An 18,588-nucleotide genomic window follows, 5' to 3' on the forward strand; every position below is an offset into this window, starting at 1 on the left:
GGGTCCTCCCAGCTGGCCCGTGACGTCACTATGACGGGAACAACTACAATGAGGTTGTTGGCCACCGCAAGCGGTGTATCACTCGTAAATAACTATATTCAGGACGCATGCGGGTCCATGTTCACCACCGGCGTTGCCCAACAAGAATGACTGAAGGATCAGCGCACAACCTTGTCCAGTTCTTGCAATACATCATGACAGTTGAGCATCGCTCGGCCGCCATGACTCGCCTCCCACCAGGCAGCTTTTGTGTTCCATTATTAACAACGTTGAGCCCGACGGTGTGACAGCCAGAGACCACAAGGTCGTAACTTCCATCGCAACTTGTCGTTGCTGTGGTCAGCGGGTCCAAATGTAGAAGGTGTTCCGCCACATCAACACGTCCAGCAAATCAAATGTATCAAAGTTAATGATAAATAAATAAAATTCACTACTTTATGAACGAGAAATTAGTGCTCATAAAAACCCGCATCATCCAGGTAAAAGGTTGGGTGAATAACAGTGGACATGACAGACATTCTTGAGCAGCAACTAGAGCGTAGGACGTGGCTTAATATATTGCTTTTACTTCCACCGTCCAACTGTGAAGGACACCGCTCAAATGACCACCTCTCCTCCACCTATCAAATGACAATCTTTATATCAGCTTATATATATATATATATATATATATATATATATATATATATATATATATATATATATATATATATATATATATATATATGCTAATAACCATGAGGAAGACTGAAACACGGTATCCCGAGTGCACTTTCTTGTATCATCACATCCCCTGACGACGTGATTATACATGAAAGTGCACTCCGCTCATCATGTTTCACTCTTCCTCGTGGTAGTTATCAGCAAATACTTGATCAAATGTTACTGCCATTTATGAAGAGGGATCGTAATTACCACTGGAATATGAACATCGATGAATAGGAGTCGTAATCACGTCTCAAATATGAGCACGATCAATAAACGAGAACCGTAATTGCAACACGATTGTGACCGCCATCTATGAACATGTTCCATCACTGATAATGAACGACTTCTGTCACGAAGTTCAATTACTGTCATCCTTCTGTTTGATGCTCATTATCTGCATCTTTAATTCCTTTTAACAAACCTGAAGTAAAGCTGCATATACAGTCGTCTTCTGCTGACTTCAGAGGCAAGAGTCACCCAAATCATAATAATAAATGTCAGAATTCTTTATTGAAGGAAGTATGTGATGCTGGTCACCATCACTGACCATAAGGTCCACTACAACCATCACTATGCTCGTCATCTTCACTACACTCTGCCCATCACTGACTTGAGCCTTGACTTTTGTCATTTACCCAACCACCAGGTGCCATCAGTCTCGTCCCTATCCCCATGACGTTCTCAGCTCACGACCGAACGATGCCTGGCTCACACCCGCGCTTACACAGCCCACGCCTGCACGGTAGTCAGCCCACGCCTTCACGATAGTCAGCCCACGCCTGCATGGTAGCCAGCCCACGCCTGCACGATAGTCAGCCCACGCCTGCACGATAGTCAGCCCACGTGATGTAGCAGCAAGAGAGAGCAGAGCCGTGACCACCAGCGTACATCTTAATTATTTCTACAAATCGAGGAATACTTGACCACATCATTAGACGTGTGTGTGATTACTGAGTGTGTTACAGCTGTACACTCATGGTGTCCCGTCTTACATTTATGCACTATGTCTCTACTCCTGTATATATATATATATATATATATATATATATATATATATATATATATATATATATATATATATATATATATATATATATATATATACATATATACAGTTTGGTGTGTGTGTGTGTGTGTGTGTGTGTGTGTGTGTGTGTGTGTGCTGTTCCTTTTTAAATATTTCCAGTCATCCTGAAAGTTTTGTCAATCCATTGTCTCATTTCTTTAGTCCATCTATCATCTATATATATCTATCTGTGTTCCTGTTTCTCCATCGCCGCAATCCAAGCCCCTCCCTCATGCCATTCACAATACAGCTAGAGTGCCCCACCACCACCTCCCACCATCACCTCCCACCAGAGCGGTTAAACCACTTGCTCCCTCCGGAGAGGGGGTTACTGGTGTTCGTTAACCCCCTCCCTCCTCCGGCGATTTATGTGGTTTAATTAATCTCACACAGCAGGATTGGTTTTTGTAAGTTTATGATGGGTTGACCGTGGTGTTAGGCCCAGCCACGAGAGGGCCAAGGCGAAAGCAGTCATTTTGTTTACTGTCGAGGGAGAAAGTGGAGTGATAACGAGGCAGCGCCACGTGCATGATAACGAGGCAGCGCCACGTGCATGACTTAGAAAGTGTAGCACAGCATGAGACATGATCATGGCTAAGACTCATCTCAAACACACACAGTCTGCTGGCTTGATCAACACCTTCCAACGCCAGCTACAGTTCCACCTCACAGCTGTGTACACTCCTCACTTCCCATCACACCTATACTCCTCACATCACCTCACACCTTCCCTCTATACTTCACCTCACACGTGCAATACTCACTCCACCTCACACATCTCCATACAGATGGAAACCAGCAGATGCTACAGACAACAGGGAAGAGGATGTCAACATCCCGGCACAGACACACATTACGGACAGGCCAGCAATAGACTGCTACATCCCGGTCAGTGTAGCCAACAGATCTGCTAGAAGCACGACGGTATCGCCAACACAGCTGCTACGTCCTAGTTAGTATCGACAGCAAAGCTAGCTGTTTCTGGGGGCACATCCTCCCTCCCCAGAGTCTCCCCTTACCCCCCTCCCCAGATGATATAGTTCCGTACAATGGCGTGGTTCTGCATCATTGACCCAAGGTCATCTGTGCCTTATGACAGGATGCCCGCACCAGCTGTTAGGGCGGCTCTCCTGTATAGACACGTCCGTTTGTCTGTCTGTCTGTTTGTTTGTTAGTTTGTTTCAAAAATGTACAACAAATCCCATGAAGGCGCACCTCCGCTCCCCGACATGGTTCGTCAACAATCACGTATCATGTTGATCACAATTGTTTTATTCATTTATTCATCAAGTTACGTTGCCTAAGTTAGTGCTGCTTTTACAGTCGCTCTCTTTACTGAACCAAAGTTGTTGTAACACATAATAAGGCGAATCATTCGGAAGGTGACCCGAATCACCCTCCCAGTAGTTAAGTTATATCAAACGTCTCCAGGTTATCTTGGCCATGGGTCGCTATCTGCCGTTGTTTGTGCTTGTTATCTTAAAGAACTATTATCGCGTACTGGCTGGCAGACCAGGGGTCACTGTCAAGTGTTCTTCTTGATTTTGGTCAAGGATCACTCGGACATTATGAGGTTATCCTGGTCAGAATCACTATCAGAAGTTTATCCTTTGAGTTATCTTGGCTTTCAGATAGTACTCTTATGAGGTATCTTGATCAGAAATCATTATCAGACGCTGTTCGCTTATGATAATTTCGCCAAGAATGACAATGGCTTTATAGCTAAGTGTTATCTTGGTCAAGGATCTCTATCAGGTTGTTCCCCGGTGTTATCTTGGCATGTGATGCGTAGGCATCACAATCACTCCGTTATACCATATGGTTATCTTAGTGATCAGTCACACGTCGTGCTCTAGTGTTATCTTGCCCAAGATAATTTTCTCAGCGGTCTGAGGACACCTTGGCCTGGTTAGTGAGTTGTGATCCCCTCCCTCACCAAGATCACATAAGGTCCCCGGCCGGGTATACCAGTTATCTTGGGAGTTATGTATACCCAATATAGTAACCTCAAGCCATGTGATCTTTATGGTGATAGTTTAAGGGTTAATTACTCATACAATCATAATTTCTTATATACCTAGTGTCTAATTCGTATACTTTTGCCAATATGTGTTATTTCGCCAACTTATATTTCTGGAGTTATTACAGGGGAGTTCTGTATGAAGTGAATGTTATAATCAGACAGACACACGGACAGTGTTCACTCAGTAAGTGCCACACAGGAGTCTGGAGGTGGGACGATGAAGTAGACTATGTAGCGGTCTTGTTTTTGCTGATCAATACACAAATCTGGCGTGCAAAGTGTGGAATATGAGGGAGAGATGTGTGAGACGAATGGGGACTATGTGTGATATGAGGGTAACATGTGGGACATGCGTGAGGTATGCAGATGAGATGTGTGAGACATGCGGATGAAATGTGAGACATATGTGAACTATGTGTGAGATATGCGAGTGAGATGTATGGCACGCGTGAGGCATGGGGTTGACAGCCTGATAAGTGACGTAATAATTGAAGACCAATAAGGATATTCTAAAACAATAACGTAATCACTGAAGAGCAATCAAGATGCTTCAAAAGTGAACGCCATCATCAAACACCAATAAACATTTTCTAAAACGATGACGCAATCACTGAAGACCAATCAAGAAGCTCTATACTTTTCACGTAACAAATGATGATCAATCATGGCTGTTGAGGGGATGACGTAATGACTAAAAACCAATGAGGGAAATATCAAATGTATGACGTCTCATTCACCATAACATAGTGCACCGCAACATACCATAATTCTGGTTAATGTAACGCATTTCCTTTAATTCACTGCCACAAATCACTGGTATACAGAAGTGCATCAAATCTTCCGCTTGGTAAAATAGATTACGTTCCGCCAGCCTCCCAGGCACACAAAAACTTGGGCGTGGCCAGACACAGGCGGGATGCATCTTTTTTTTCAGTATGGCAGGATCGTCCGCGGTCTGGGTCTGTCTGACGGTGATACTCAGTAAGGTACAAGATTAAGCAACGTGCGGGGATATTACTTATGTCTCTTCGTCCTTGCGAGATGTGATCTTGCTTACTGAGCAACCTAGCCGAGCCTAGACAGCATAATATGTACCCCACACAACCAACTCTTGTCTTTAAAGGTTGTGCTTTGAAGGACGGGAAAAAATCTCTGGACATCATTAGAACGTAAAAATAAATGCGGATGTGAAGTTGTATACAGACGAAGCCTAACAATAACAACACAGCAGACCCCACACACCCTTTACTTATCGCCAATATTCCACTCGTCACTGAAGTTATTACTTCAGTTACCATATTCTATGAATTTCTCTCATTACATTAATTTTTTTCCTATTGATTCAAATTAATCATGATGGAATGAGAGGATGGATGTGACGTCTGCTTCGTCCCTGCCTCTGACTAAACTATGGTTCGTTGATCATTGCCGCCATTTCCTATACTATTTCCGGGGTTTGTGTGATCATTCCGCTTGCTTCTTCACCTGCTTTACAAAATCAGCTGTGCAGTAAATCACTTCCTCCTCTGCCTATCCCATTCACATGACATTCACCGTAACTTACTCATGTTTCATCCTTGTATCAAGTCAGTTTGTCCAGTTCTCGAACGCTGTGTGTTTATCACCATCATTTCCCCGATTGTTCATGAAAATGTCTGGCAGATTCAACAAGTACCTCATCTATCTTAATTTCATTAATAAAATGATACTAATCTATAATGGAAGATTCAGTATGTTTCAATATGAAGCTCCTGACCAGGGCAACTTGTGGATCGTCTAGCCATCTGCTATGATTGCTGCTTGTTTGTAAACATTACACTGACAACATCAGCACTTGGCAGCCGTCAGGTCCAGCAGCTGCTTTATACTAAAGTCTTCAGTAAAGAACTAGAGAAACAACTGTAAGTCATTGTTTTTTTAGAGAGAGAGAGAGAGAGAGAGAGAGAGAGAGAGAGAGAGAGAGAGAGAGAGAGAGAGAGAAACGGGTTTAATGGTTCATATGTTAGACAGATATGAATGAATTATATCGACCTCCACCTACACAATGTAGGGGAAGGGCGAGGCAGTATATATTTACAAACACACACACACACACACACACACACACACACACACACATATATATATATATATATATATATATATATATATATATATATATATATATATATATATATATATATAGACTGAAAGAGGGCATGTGAAAGGTCTGGGGTAAACCATGGAGAGGAAAATGTGGCCTTCTTTGTATGTTATCCTGGCGCTACCTCGCTGACGCAGGGGTGGCGATGCTGTTTCCTGTGGGGCGGGGTGGCACCGAGAATGGATGAAGGCAAGCGAGTATGAATATGTACATATGTATATGGCTGTGTATATGTATGTATACATGTATATGTTGTTATGTATATGTATGTGTATGTACGTGTATGAGCGTATATATATATATATATATATATATATATATATATATATATATATATATATATATATATATATATATATATATATATATATGTGTGTGTGTGTGTGTGTGTGTGTGTATATGGGTGGATGCGTCTTCGTCTGTTTCCTTGGCGCTACCTTGCCGGAGGAGAGCGTGAGGATAGTGTTGTGGTGGTGGAAGATGTGATGACAGTGTTGTGGTGGTGAAGGATGTGATGACAGTGTTGTGGTGGTGAAGGATGTGATGACAGTGTTGTGGTGGTGGAGGATGTGATGACAGTGTTGTGGTGGTGGAGGATGTGATGACAGTGTTGTGGTGGTGGAGGATGTGATGACAGTGCTGTGGTGGTGGAGGATGTGATGACAGTGCTGTGGTGGTGGAGGATGTGATGACAGTGCTGTGGTGGTGAAGGATGTCTGGAGAAGGAGGGTCTAACCATGGTGGGGCGTGACTCGTCTGCCAGCTGGTGCCACCTCCCAGGCTCCGGGAACACACTCAAAATACATTGCGTGTGTTGAGGACGTGACTGGCCATCTATGAGTGCGTTTGAGACATAGTTGACCATCTGTGAGTGCGGTGGGAGGAATGAATGGCCAAGTGTGAGTGCGTTGGGGGCTACCTCTGGCCAAGCGGGACGTGTTGGCCATCTATCATTGGTGACTGGCCGTTTGGAAGAGCATTACAGCGTCAGGCTTGAGTCCTTCAGCGACGGAAGCACCTGCCACCCACACAGTTTGCCACCCTCTAGCAGCGCTTACCGCCCACCTACCATCCACCCAGCCGCCCATACACCGTGGATTCCACCCATGCTTCACCCAATCAACGTTATGGCAGGTAGGCGTTGTGAGGCCAGGTCACCACGTGGTATGTGACAAGAACAGCGCCACCCTGGTAACGCGGACGCAGTCGGAAGTAGGAGTGGGTGCAGGGGCGTGAGAGTGCTAACCCACTGTGACAGGGCCAAAGGGTGTGGGGGGGGGGGGGGGGGGCTTTTTCCTCCGTGTAGCTACTGCTTGGCTGCTCCGCCTAACCTCATACTCTAACCTTTTTCGTAGAGGACCAAATCAGAGCCTTGCTTATCTCATGTCCCCACCACACATCACAGACACGTATAACGAAAGGGAAAATTACAACATTAAGTTACAGTTAAGTGAAAAAGAATTCGCTTCATGACGATAGCCTGGGAACATAACGAACTTAATGAAACTACTGAGAAAGTCAGGACAATAACACCGAGGTGTCACACGCACTCTTGTCACTCATGAGCTCCCAGCAATGGGAGTCGACCCCTGAACATCCACTTTAAGACCGAGAAAAGTTAACTTTCCTTCAGTCATCCCTCAAAAACTAGAGTTGCCAATGCTTCAAAGACAGAGGAAATGTTCAAGTGATTCCTGCGTAAAGTAACCAGTTGGTAAAATACCACAATGATAAGATTCATCAGATAAATGTGTAGCATTATTTTCATAAGAAACTGTCCTTAGGAAAAGCGGGAAAGATGAGATAATATGTGCATGAACGATCATGTGTGTGGCAACTGTAGTCACGGTCCTGCTCGCACAGGTTTGTCCCGCCCACCGCCACAGAGGGGCCTACCTAACTCTCCTCAAACGGGAATATCAACACTACATCCCACTGGAGGAGTTATTCTCCAGCTCACAACAAACATATATACATTCATAATGACAAAAGGACTTCAAGCACTGACACTAGGGAGATCATCCAACAATAATAAGCACTCCCATTCTCTCAAGTCATGGAAAGTAAACAATCCTAGAAAACTGAATTCTGTTCATATAATGACGGTCACAATCACTTTTATCACAGTGGTTATATCATCATAGTAAACAAAGTAACTTTCCAGGTCAGGTGGAGCGAGGTGATGTGGTCTCTACCTTAAAATGACTTGTGAGTCTACGTCAGTAACAAAGTCAACCCGCCCGTGGCTTGTGGCGGAGGTCCACATCATCTATCACACAACACAGCAAGAATTACGTACATATCTAGAGAGAAACTTGGATCTACATTATGTATGACGAACGGAGAGAGAAGAGAGAGAGAGAGAGAGAGAGAGAGAGAGAGAGAGAGAGAGAGAGAGAGAGAGAGAGAGAGAGAGAGAGAGAGAGAGAGAGAGAGAGAGAGAGGGGTGCACACACCAGGCAGCAGCATCTGATCCGTAGCGTAGGAATCCTTGATCATCCCAACTGTTCATCCTAGCCACGGCTACACTTCCCTTCTGCCAAATCTACGCACTCTCCCACCTCGCCCACACGTTTTCCTACCACGCCCCTACACACCCTGTGCCACGCCCACCTCCTATCACTCCACAACTACTCTCTTGTCACGCCCTCAACACACTTACCTGCCACGCCTACACACAACTACACTCACGTATCCCAGAACTCTTACCCAAGTACACGCCACTTACCGACGTGGGCGTGGATGGAGGGTCTGGGGAAATACACAGCAAAGGTTGATGAGAAGGATGAAGGGAGGGGATGATGGGAGGGGTTGATGGGAAAGAGACGACGGGAGAGTATCGACGGGAAGGAGTTGACGGGAGACACTGGTGGAGGACGACCACGTCAGGAAATAATCTGTCCGCCCACACACACACCCTGTCCTCCTACCTGCCCGCCCACACACACACCCTGTCCTCCTACCTGCCCGCCCACACACACCCCCTGTCCACCTACCTGCCCGCCCACACACATCCCCTGTCCTCCTACCTGCCCGCCCACACACACGCCCTGTCCTCCTAAGATCACTTCTCCCCAGAGTTGAAGTCACCTACAAGATGAACTCCACACGTTTTCTTTCACTGACTCGTCCTCTCCCGTGCTAGACACGTCCTGTCGTTTTCTAGACACACTCCCTCTAATTGAAAATGCCAGCCGTCTAATTTCAGAATAATTCAGCAAATTCCTAAACTCATTTCCTCAAATGCTAGATTCATTCCAATTCCTTAGAAAAGCGTTCCATCTATTTCTTAATACATTACGTCTAATGAAAACTCATTTGATCTAATTCTGCGCCCATCGCGTCTAAATCTAATCTCATTTCAGTTAATTCTAAGCTATTCCTTACTGCACGGCCCTCCCTTTCCCGATCCCCCTCTTCTCTCTCTCTCTCTCTCTCTCTCTCTCTCTCTCTCTCTCTCTCTCTCTCTCTCTCTCTCTCTCTCTCTTCCTGCATGGCCTTCCCCTCCCCAACCCTGCACAGCTCTCCCCTCCTCGACCCTTCACGGCCCTCCCCTCCTCATGTCCCTAACATGCCTCTCCTCCTCTGCAGTAACATCCGGGCCCCAGGACACAACGGAAGCCCGAGGGAGTCCTTCCTCCTGGCTCCCTCCCCCGTCTCCCACCTTCCGCTCTCACAAGACCATCTCCTGCCTCTCCCCAGCATCTCCCCATCCTCTCATGTACCTTCCCTCAGGTAATCTCTTACACTCCAACATGAAATGACCAAAACGTACACCAGGTGACCTGAGCCAGGTAGGTCACCACATGCGACCTGATATGATCTGTCGTGAAGGTCAGGTCAGTATGGCCTGAGGGGTCAGGTAAACTCGCATGGCCGGATTTGATGTTGTCATCCTGAAGGCTATATCTTGATCCTGATCTTCCTGTGTAAACAAGTATACTTGAGTATACATATCAGTACATCAACGATATGAAAGATTGAACGATATTCTAAGTTGTTAAGGAAATGAAAGTTGTGAAGACTTTTCAAGACTTCAGAGATAGCGGAAGTGAAAGTGATGAGACGATAGTTACCGGGAAGGATCAGAAGCATACCCTCATTTTGTGGAACAGGCCGCATCAAGAAACGTTACTGTGAGAGAAAAGTTTGGGATGGTAGACATACGATGTAGGCGAGCAAGGGTCGGTGCTGGCTCCGAGACGGACTCCAGCAGCACACGAGGAGGTACGCCATCTGGACCTTGTTCACCTGGAACCGGTAGGGAACTCTGAGACAGACGTGACAGTCGGCGGGAAGAGCCGGAGCGCTGGATGAACGATCGCTCAAAGTTGTTTGAAGGAAGTTAGCTACTGGAAAGAGCAACTTTTTTCATTTGGAGAATTAGCAACAGAATGATCAGGTTCATAGAAGAGTAACTCAGGTTGAACTGTAGAAGTTATTGGTGACTTACTCTGTAAAAATCGCTAGCATGACTATATGGATAACAGCGATCTGATAGATGTGAATACAAATGAAGTTTGAATCTATTTATAGAAAAGTTTGATGTTCCTGCAGGCTGTGTCCCTGACGTAACACGCATCAGATTCATGAGCGCTCACACCACGGCTGAGGAGATCAGGGTATGTTGGAAGGGACGCAGTATTCCATCCAAACCAAGATGACCTCCGCTATACGGTCAGCACAACTGGGGTCATCTTAGCCATCAGAGCAGAGCTGGTAGCAAGGAAATTCAGTATTTATGACGTGCCAGGAAGACCACTCAGCAGCTCTCCCAGAGTGCTAAAGGCAGAATTTCGAGCAGGGAAAGGGTGGACAACTTCTAATCTCTCCCCAACATCATCGTTGTCCTTGTCCCACTTTCTCCCCACTTTCCCGACTACCGTTCCTTTCTTTCTGCTTCCTGTCTCCGCCCTCCTCACCCTTCCTTACCCCGGCGCCCCCTCCATCCTGTCTGCCAACATCCGCTCGCTGGGAACTTTTAGTACCAAGTTCCTATTTTCATTTTTAGTTTTAATAAACTGACTACCTCTCACATCATAGATACTTATTGCCTGCGGTACCCGACACGTTAAAACTCTTACAAGACTTCACCCAGAAAACTTTTCATAATACACCAAGACTAGATAACAGAACTGAATTGTGATAAACGAGGCAACGTGCGCATGGATCATCTTGCCCTCTGCAGGTCATCCACTTAACTTACGAGATAAACAGCAGTAAAGCAGACTAAGCCGGGTTATCAGGTATCACTGAACCTCACTAAAAAAAAGATCGAAATACTTAGATAGATATGGTTAATTTCATGTTAATCATTTCCCTTCTCCATCTAGAAAGCTATTCATTAGCTACGACCATGCAATCACGATTTTTCTTTGTTCTATTGTTAGTATATAGTTCTAGGAAACAACCGCCGATCTCTGTGTTTCTCTTTAAACCCTTCAATTCTTTGTGTTTCATCAAGAGTAACAGTTCGTACAAAACATACATATACACCTAATGAGCAAAAACGATTTGACATTCCCCTCTGCATCCATTCTCCGTCAACAGACGTTAATTAGCAAGCAAAGGGTTTCTGGAACCACTCGTTTGTCTTCTCGTCTTACCCAGTCATCCAACAACTGGCTCAATAACTTATCACAAATAATTAGATATCACGCACGCAAGACAAAGCACGGACAGGACACTATTGTGCTACGTTGGATTGAACATTACACTAATCAAAAATACACATAACAACCATAACAAAGTAACAATGGCTTCTTATAATCTGACATAAAACTTGATGAACTTGAGTTAAGATGGAAAAATTGTCACCATTTAGTCCAGACCAAAAAATGACTAACCTAACGTCAAGCATGATTATCGAGACTTGATTCCAAGTCTCACAATTACATTTGAAAACTCGCTCCCCTGACGTTTGCTGGCCTTCGTTAAGTATATAGACATGGAAACTGTTGAAAATTGTATGACCAGTGGAACTATCAAAACCAAGCTGATGAAGTTGATAGAGCGATGACACAGTGGTATGTACCATCATATAAGGAGTGGGTAAACACGTAAGAGAAGCAAAGAGGAAAATGCCCTCTACACCGGAGGCAACAACAGGAGCAGACGCTGGGTTGGAGCGCCAGTGTTGCCAGCTAGGGTGGACCCGCTTCCTGCCACGCCACAAAGACAGTCCTCGCCTTAAGGCTTGGCTTTACAGCTTCCTCCATGTTTCCTTGTATCTCCCCCCTCCTCCCATTATGTCCTCCAGTCCTCTATCTCTCACTCTCCTGTCTGTACTCAGTCTTTCTCCTCTCATTCATTCCTCTCTTTTAATTCACCATCCCCTTTCCTCTCATACTCTAAATTACTGACAACCTAAAATAGTCAACTGTCACTAGATAATGAGAACCCGGATAATCTAACGATAATTCACTTGATTACGTACTGTATCACTTATTAGAGAAAATGTATAGCTTTCAAGGAAGGTCCTCTGCGGTTAAGATGAACTTGAACGAAGTTATCACTGTACCATCCCAGGACACATTTACTACGGCTACTGCCCGTCCGAGTTTCCACTCAATGTAGGAGGAGAGACATGTCGGGTCCTAGAAGTCGGTCCTCAGTGAAACTGTTCTCCTTTCCATCCACCAACGGTGATGAACGCTTACATGATCATCCCTTGCCGGAATGTAACTTGCTAAAGACGTAGAGGCAGCCTGGAAATACATGTGAATCAAGCTTTCAGATAACGCACAATATAACTGGTGTTTCCTGACCTGACAGCCTTACTTCCATAACGGTCCGTACTGACAGTAAATGTACAGAGGCGTTCTTTTAAATGCCAGAACTTTCAAATTTGAATAATTTCTACCTCGTAGGGTAATTAATTCTACGCCGCCATGTTTGCTGAAGAAAATCGAAACGAATTACACATACATGATGATTTCTCTGTGTAGTACACGACATTCAGTCATCTCAACACTAGTCATGAACCTATGTAAGCTGAGGAAAATTATTCTCACAAAGAAAACGTTATTCATTATGTGAGTCGAAATCTGTATCGATTTCGGTATTGAACACAACTACTGCTACGGGAGTTATCGATTACTCTTATACACGGAGTTTTGTAGCGAGATATTGTATTGTCAGTCATCACTAACTACATACAACATATCATCATCAGTAACAACGCATGAATGTTGACCTTCTTATCAGATCATCAGTGGGATTAACGTATGATCATATTAATCACCGGAAGTTCAATACCCACAGGATGGCAGCAGTATCGATCCATCTCCCTCCCGGTCCGCTCCCTCACCTGTCTCTTCCCTCCCCCTTCCTCTTGCCCTGCCATCTGCTTCCCCTCCCTCCTGCTAACACCCGCGGACAGGACATTCTTGATGGACAATGGCGGCAGCGAAGTGGAACTACTGGCAGTTTGCGAAGTCTTACTTGGTAGGGCGGCTCACAAGAACTGGCCTCCTTCAACGGCTGCTCGTGTTGATTATGAGACGGATGCCAACCAGCTCACAATAGACACGTACACAGCCCAGCTGGCTCACCGACCCTCACCCAACCCGTCAGTGTTCTCCCTCCCAACAATGTATGATTTCCCTTCCTCACGCTGGCCCAGGTACGAGAGGGGAGAGACAATGAGGATCGTCATGAGAGGGAAGCTGTCTCTCCCCTCTGTCATTAGCTATGTAACGACAGGTGACATTAGTACCTGAACACTGCGAGTGTTACATCCCTTGCCTGATCCAGACCTCACTAACACCTAAATATTACCTGTTGACAACATTCATCGGATCACTTCAATCTCTGCGACTGAAACGCAGTAAAAACTTAACTTATTGTTGAAAGAATAATGAAACACAGGACACGTTATGGCAAGAGCATATAAGCAATGAGTTATGTTGAAGCAACTCGTACTGCTACAATTACCGATTTACCATTCACGGTTTTACTGTCGCCCTCAACCACATACCTTGTGTTGTGGTCACGTGAAAGTCGGGTACGACCATCATCAATGCACGTTAATCACACGTATCGCCAAGTATCGAACGCCACGAGGAATAGTGACTGGCTTGAAACACGAATGACACTCGAACAACAAAGCCTTCTTACGCTGCCACTGCAGAATTATCGTACGTTTGATATCAGAATTGAGGCCAAGGAATACTGCAAGCCATTAAGAGGAATTGTACGATATTTTTTTTTCTTCATTAGAGGAGTTTGGGGAATCTGAAGCTATCATACGCCGCGGGAAAGCAACGTGCTATGTACCTCACAGCTGACTCACGCCTCGGCAATAATCATAATGGCTTCCAACATTGAAGACACTTGCATCATGGCGTAACAGTAAACATCAGCGTCGCACAATTCTTGCACAAACATCACCAAACTGTGCGTCATCACAAACACATAACCCCAGCACAGGTAGCATTAGCTTAACCTCAAAGTATATGTAAATATAGTGCAATCACAGTTCTACCTCAAGGCATCAGCAAACATGTCGAATTCGTAACTTTCAAATAATTTTGACCATGAAACTCACCATGACACGAATAGTATGAATGACACACTTTGACCAGCCTAGTTATCAAAATATCATAAGACGAGATACTGAAGCAATATATATATATATATATATATATATATATATATATATATATATATATATATATATATATATACTTACCTGATCTCATAAAGGAAATAGCATCGGCACTGAAAACCTTATCTACGTTTAGTACAATTTACAATATAGAACAATTACATACACACATGTAATCCTTTTCCCTGAAATGAGAACCACAACATAGAACACAGGCGTTCATGACTACAGTGCTGGAGTTATCAAATGGAGAGGGGAAGGGGGGAGGGGGGGGAGGGGGAGGGAGGGGGTATAAAATCTTATCTTCCTTCCATTATCCCGGAGTCCGACGGCTGAGGGACCCTGAGAATGAGAGGGTCCGTCTCTACTTCGGGTATTCCAATGAATGACAGTTTTATGAAGCCTGAATAATGATCCTTTATCCAAGATGAAGGACGAGAGCATCAATGTCTTGACCAAGAGCTACGAAATCCATCATAAGCCATTGCATGATACATCATTTCTGAAGCTGCGATCTGTAATAACATGCTAAAGAATTTTTTCAGTATCCAACTCGCCCCTCGTAGTTCTCTTACCTTTAAGACGGTGCTGGGAAATAATTAGTCATGTATAGGAAACCCATAACAATAAACCACTTACCGTTTTCGTGCTGAAGACGTTCTGTTTCCTCTGCAACGCTTAGGAAGCCAAATGGTTTGATGGTTCTGGTGGGAGGGAGATGTATGATGGCTCAAGATCACTCACAATTACCAAGTTCTGATAGGCCAGCACTAGTCACAACCTGCAACGATGTTCCGATACTCCAATCCTTCTAAGTGAAATTAGTCTCTTCTGATCGGCTGCATTATTTACGTAAATCATCATCTTTCAAGAGTCACATCAGATCCCTCCAGCCACCACCTCAGCCTCCACAATAAGCTTGTACTGTTCAGAGTCAAGAGAAAACTTCAATGTCTTTCTTCACTTCTGAATGATAAACTGACGACAACAAACAACACAGTTAATCTTGTTAACAACAAACATTACAACTCATCTTAACAACATACTGAAATAAAGAAAAAAAATCGAGCCTCACGCTTTCTGGGCCACAAGAAAAAAAACCAAAAAATCGAAGCAGCGCAAAAATATCTTCATAGCCATGTTGTTTGTCATGCTAATTCTGGTGTAAGATTACACTGCGTCTTTACACTGCGTCATTACACTGCGTCATTACACTGTGTCATTACACTGCGTCATTTTCGTTACAAACGTAAAAGATCCGTCTAAATTCATCAGAGACGGACCTATGAATACCTACCTACCCTGCCTTAGGCCATAGGTTAGGTTAGGTTAAGCTGATAAAGTACATTGGGTTAAGCGATCACCTGAGCAAGTGTAACACAGCAAATGCATAAGGAGCCACAGAACAACCCCCAACTAGTGGACTGACTCCGTTACCCCTTTCCTGCCAAAGGTGGCCCGCGCAGGATCTTCGAGAGGTTACTCACCGTCAGCCTGGGACTCCTGCTCAAGATGATTAACGTTACGCCCAACAAATGTGACGTCAGCCAGCGACTGGTCAAGAGTTCCTCAGTTATAAGCCAAGTCTCTCGGTCATGTCTTGGTCTGAGATTATCACCAGTTTGATAATGTTTACTAAATGTGATCATAACTAACATAACCATCACTACCAAGTTACGATGCCATGAATCCAAACTTTTGAATTGTACATAACTTCGATCAAAAGCTTTTTAATAATACATGAATGGGGTGCATGAATATACAACGAGAAGGAAGGGTAGAGGACGTGTGGGGGATGATGTGTGACACGGGTAGATGACGTGGCAGGGGTGGGGATGTGTGGCAGAGGACGTGTGACAGGGATGGGGAAGGTGTGGTAAGAGTAAAGGACGCGTGGTAGGGGACGTGCGATAGAAGGTGGAAATGTGTGGTACCAAGGGTGGAGAAGGCATGCCAGGGGTGGGGAGGTATGGCTGGAGTGGAGGAGGCATGTCGGTGGTAGAGGAGGCGTGGCGGGGATGGAGGAGGCCTACCAGGGGCGTGGGAGGTACAGGTGCAGGGAGGGTGTGTAACGTGAGGTGCAGCAAGTGAGAAAATTGAGCGACTCGTATGAAATGGCTGGGTGTACCAGTGGCGCTCATCACAAACTGTTATCTCACGCGTGCCCTGCACCTACGTGGCCTCTGCACATACAAGCACTATGCTAAGTGCAACCAACTTACAAAGATTTTCGACTTAATGGTACACCGATATCAACAACGTCTCGTTTACACATAAAACCTGCATTTGTCACCTCTCGATCATAACTGTTATGTCTATAACTTGGTTATTACATACTAGTTCATTAATGTTAACACCAAATATTCAAGAATGAAATCTTTAAGAAGCCATGTTAAGTTTCGGTGTATGTTTCTGCTGACATCTTGAATATTAAAGACAAAATAAAAAAATCGGAAAATTTCCAGACAAATTAAATACTAAGATCACAAGAGCGTACACTAGTGTAGCGGTAACACTTGCGGGAACCTGTATGGTTGTGTAGACGCAGCGCGCGCTACACCTTGACTACACACGACATCATAAAGTGCCAAACAACGGAGTAGGTTGCCCCAGCGGAGACTGTGTACTGGCCAACGTTAAATCTCGTCGTTCCAGACAACCTATCACTGCCCACACTGGGCCAGTTCATCCATCACAACGGAACAGTCAGTTTAGATGAAAGACTAATTACCATACTGACCTAACACCTTACACAGAAGTTACACAAACACGTCTGAAACTAGTTAGGATGAAGTAAACATCCAGATACAATATAGTATTGACTGGCAGCAGCAGCAGCACACCTGCCCTTAAACCGTTACACTTGGAATAAATCACACGGCGCTTATAGCTGAACAAATGAACGAAAAACAAGTTAGCGATTTTTCAGTCAATGTTATACTTCACACGACGAGTAAACACCTACCCAGCCACAACCACGGGGGAGAATAACCCATCAAGTATCCGTAAGTATTACTTGTATACAGAACGATGTCAGTGAAGGTAACATGTTAAACTCAACGATACATTCACAGGACCAGTAGGCAGGTTCTGCACGTGTTAACGTACCGCGCGCTCCACACCAACTAACAACCACTTCACGCGCCACAGTGTTGCCAGATGTTGGCTGCTGGAGGAGTCGTACCTTCGCTCTGTAAGAAATATCATGCATCACTTATTTCTACAACTGTAGATTATGATAAATCAATTCATCTGGAACAATTTAGATAACGTGATGAAAAAACACAAATGATTTCAGTATCTAGTTACAATAATGCTCACACTTGCCAGAGCTCATTTCACACAAACTTGTCATTCGCCAAGAATATTTCACAGATATCAATTTCCTTTAAAATCGCAAAATAAATATGAATCATTGAGGATGTTCTACACATATAACTCAAGGCAACAAGAGACATAACATAACTTGTCTAGTAAAACAAGACAATGTATAGTGAGCAGGTTTATCATTTCATCTAGATGTTGGCAACACCAGCGCGCCTCCTGGCGCCCTAAGCCCGCCAAGTTTAACCTGCATCCCGTAATACGCCAGATCTGTGTGTCAATCAGAGAAGTTTAACCCGTTATGATTAAACCCACCACCACGTTAAACCTATAGGATTAAACCCACCACCACGTTAAACCTATAGGATTAAACCCACCACCACGTTAAACCTATAGGATTCAACATGCCATGTGAGACTGGATCACATGTTCTGTGTGATGATGATAAAGCAGTGTAATCTCTGGTGGTTTTAACTCAACGTTTCCTCTCTTCCGATGTGATCAATCTATCTATAGCTACTGATGAAGCCACTCTGGACGGTGGTGCACTGTCCTCCCCTAATATTTAACTGGATGAGTCGTACTTCCTTTTCCTCCCACTGCCCCTGTCCTCTCCTGTCTCCTCCTCCCGCAGGATCGTCCATGCACTCTCACAGCCACAGGTGGACATGATGTATGAACCTGATGACTTACCTCCTCTCCTACAGCAGAGCGTC

The 18,588-nt window shown here is 44.5% G+C and overlaps 1 protein-coding gene across 2 annotated transcripts in view; it reads right to left on the reverse strand.

Moving 5' to 3' along the window:
* The window catches only part of Cad89D (cadherin 89D), a 77,610-nt gene extending 59,953 nt beyond the window's left edge, over positions 1-17,657 (reverse strand). Inside the window, exons 1-2 of one of the 2 annotated variants that reach the window (XM_071687568.1) lie at positions 17,514-17,657; positions 15,188-15,472 (exon numbers count right to left, since the gene is read on the reverse strand). The gene's annotated coding sequence lies outside the window, so the exon portion shown is untranslated. Of the gene's footprint in view, positions 1-15,187; positions 15,527-17,513 lie in introns of both variants that reach the window. The other variant, XM_071687567.1, reaches the window with a different exon arrangement.
* Between the last annotated feature and the right edge of the window lie 931 nt (positions 17,658-18,588).

The sequence above is a fragment of the Panulirus ornatus genome, chromosome 43 (genome assembly GCF_036320965.1).
Source record: "Panulirus ornatus isolate Po-2019 chromosome 43, ASM3632096v1, whole genome shotgun sequence".
Taxonomy (NCBI): domain Eukaryota; kingdom Metazoa; phylum Arthropoda; class Malacostraca; order Decapoda; family Palinuridae; genus Panulirus; species Panulirus ornatus.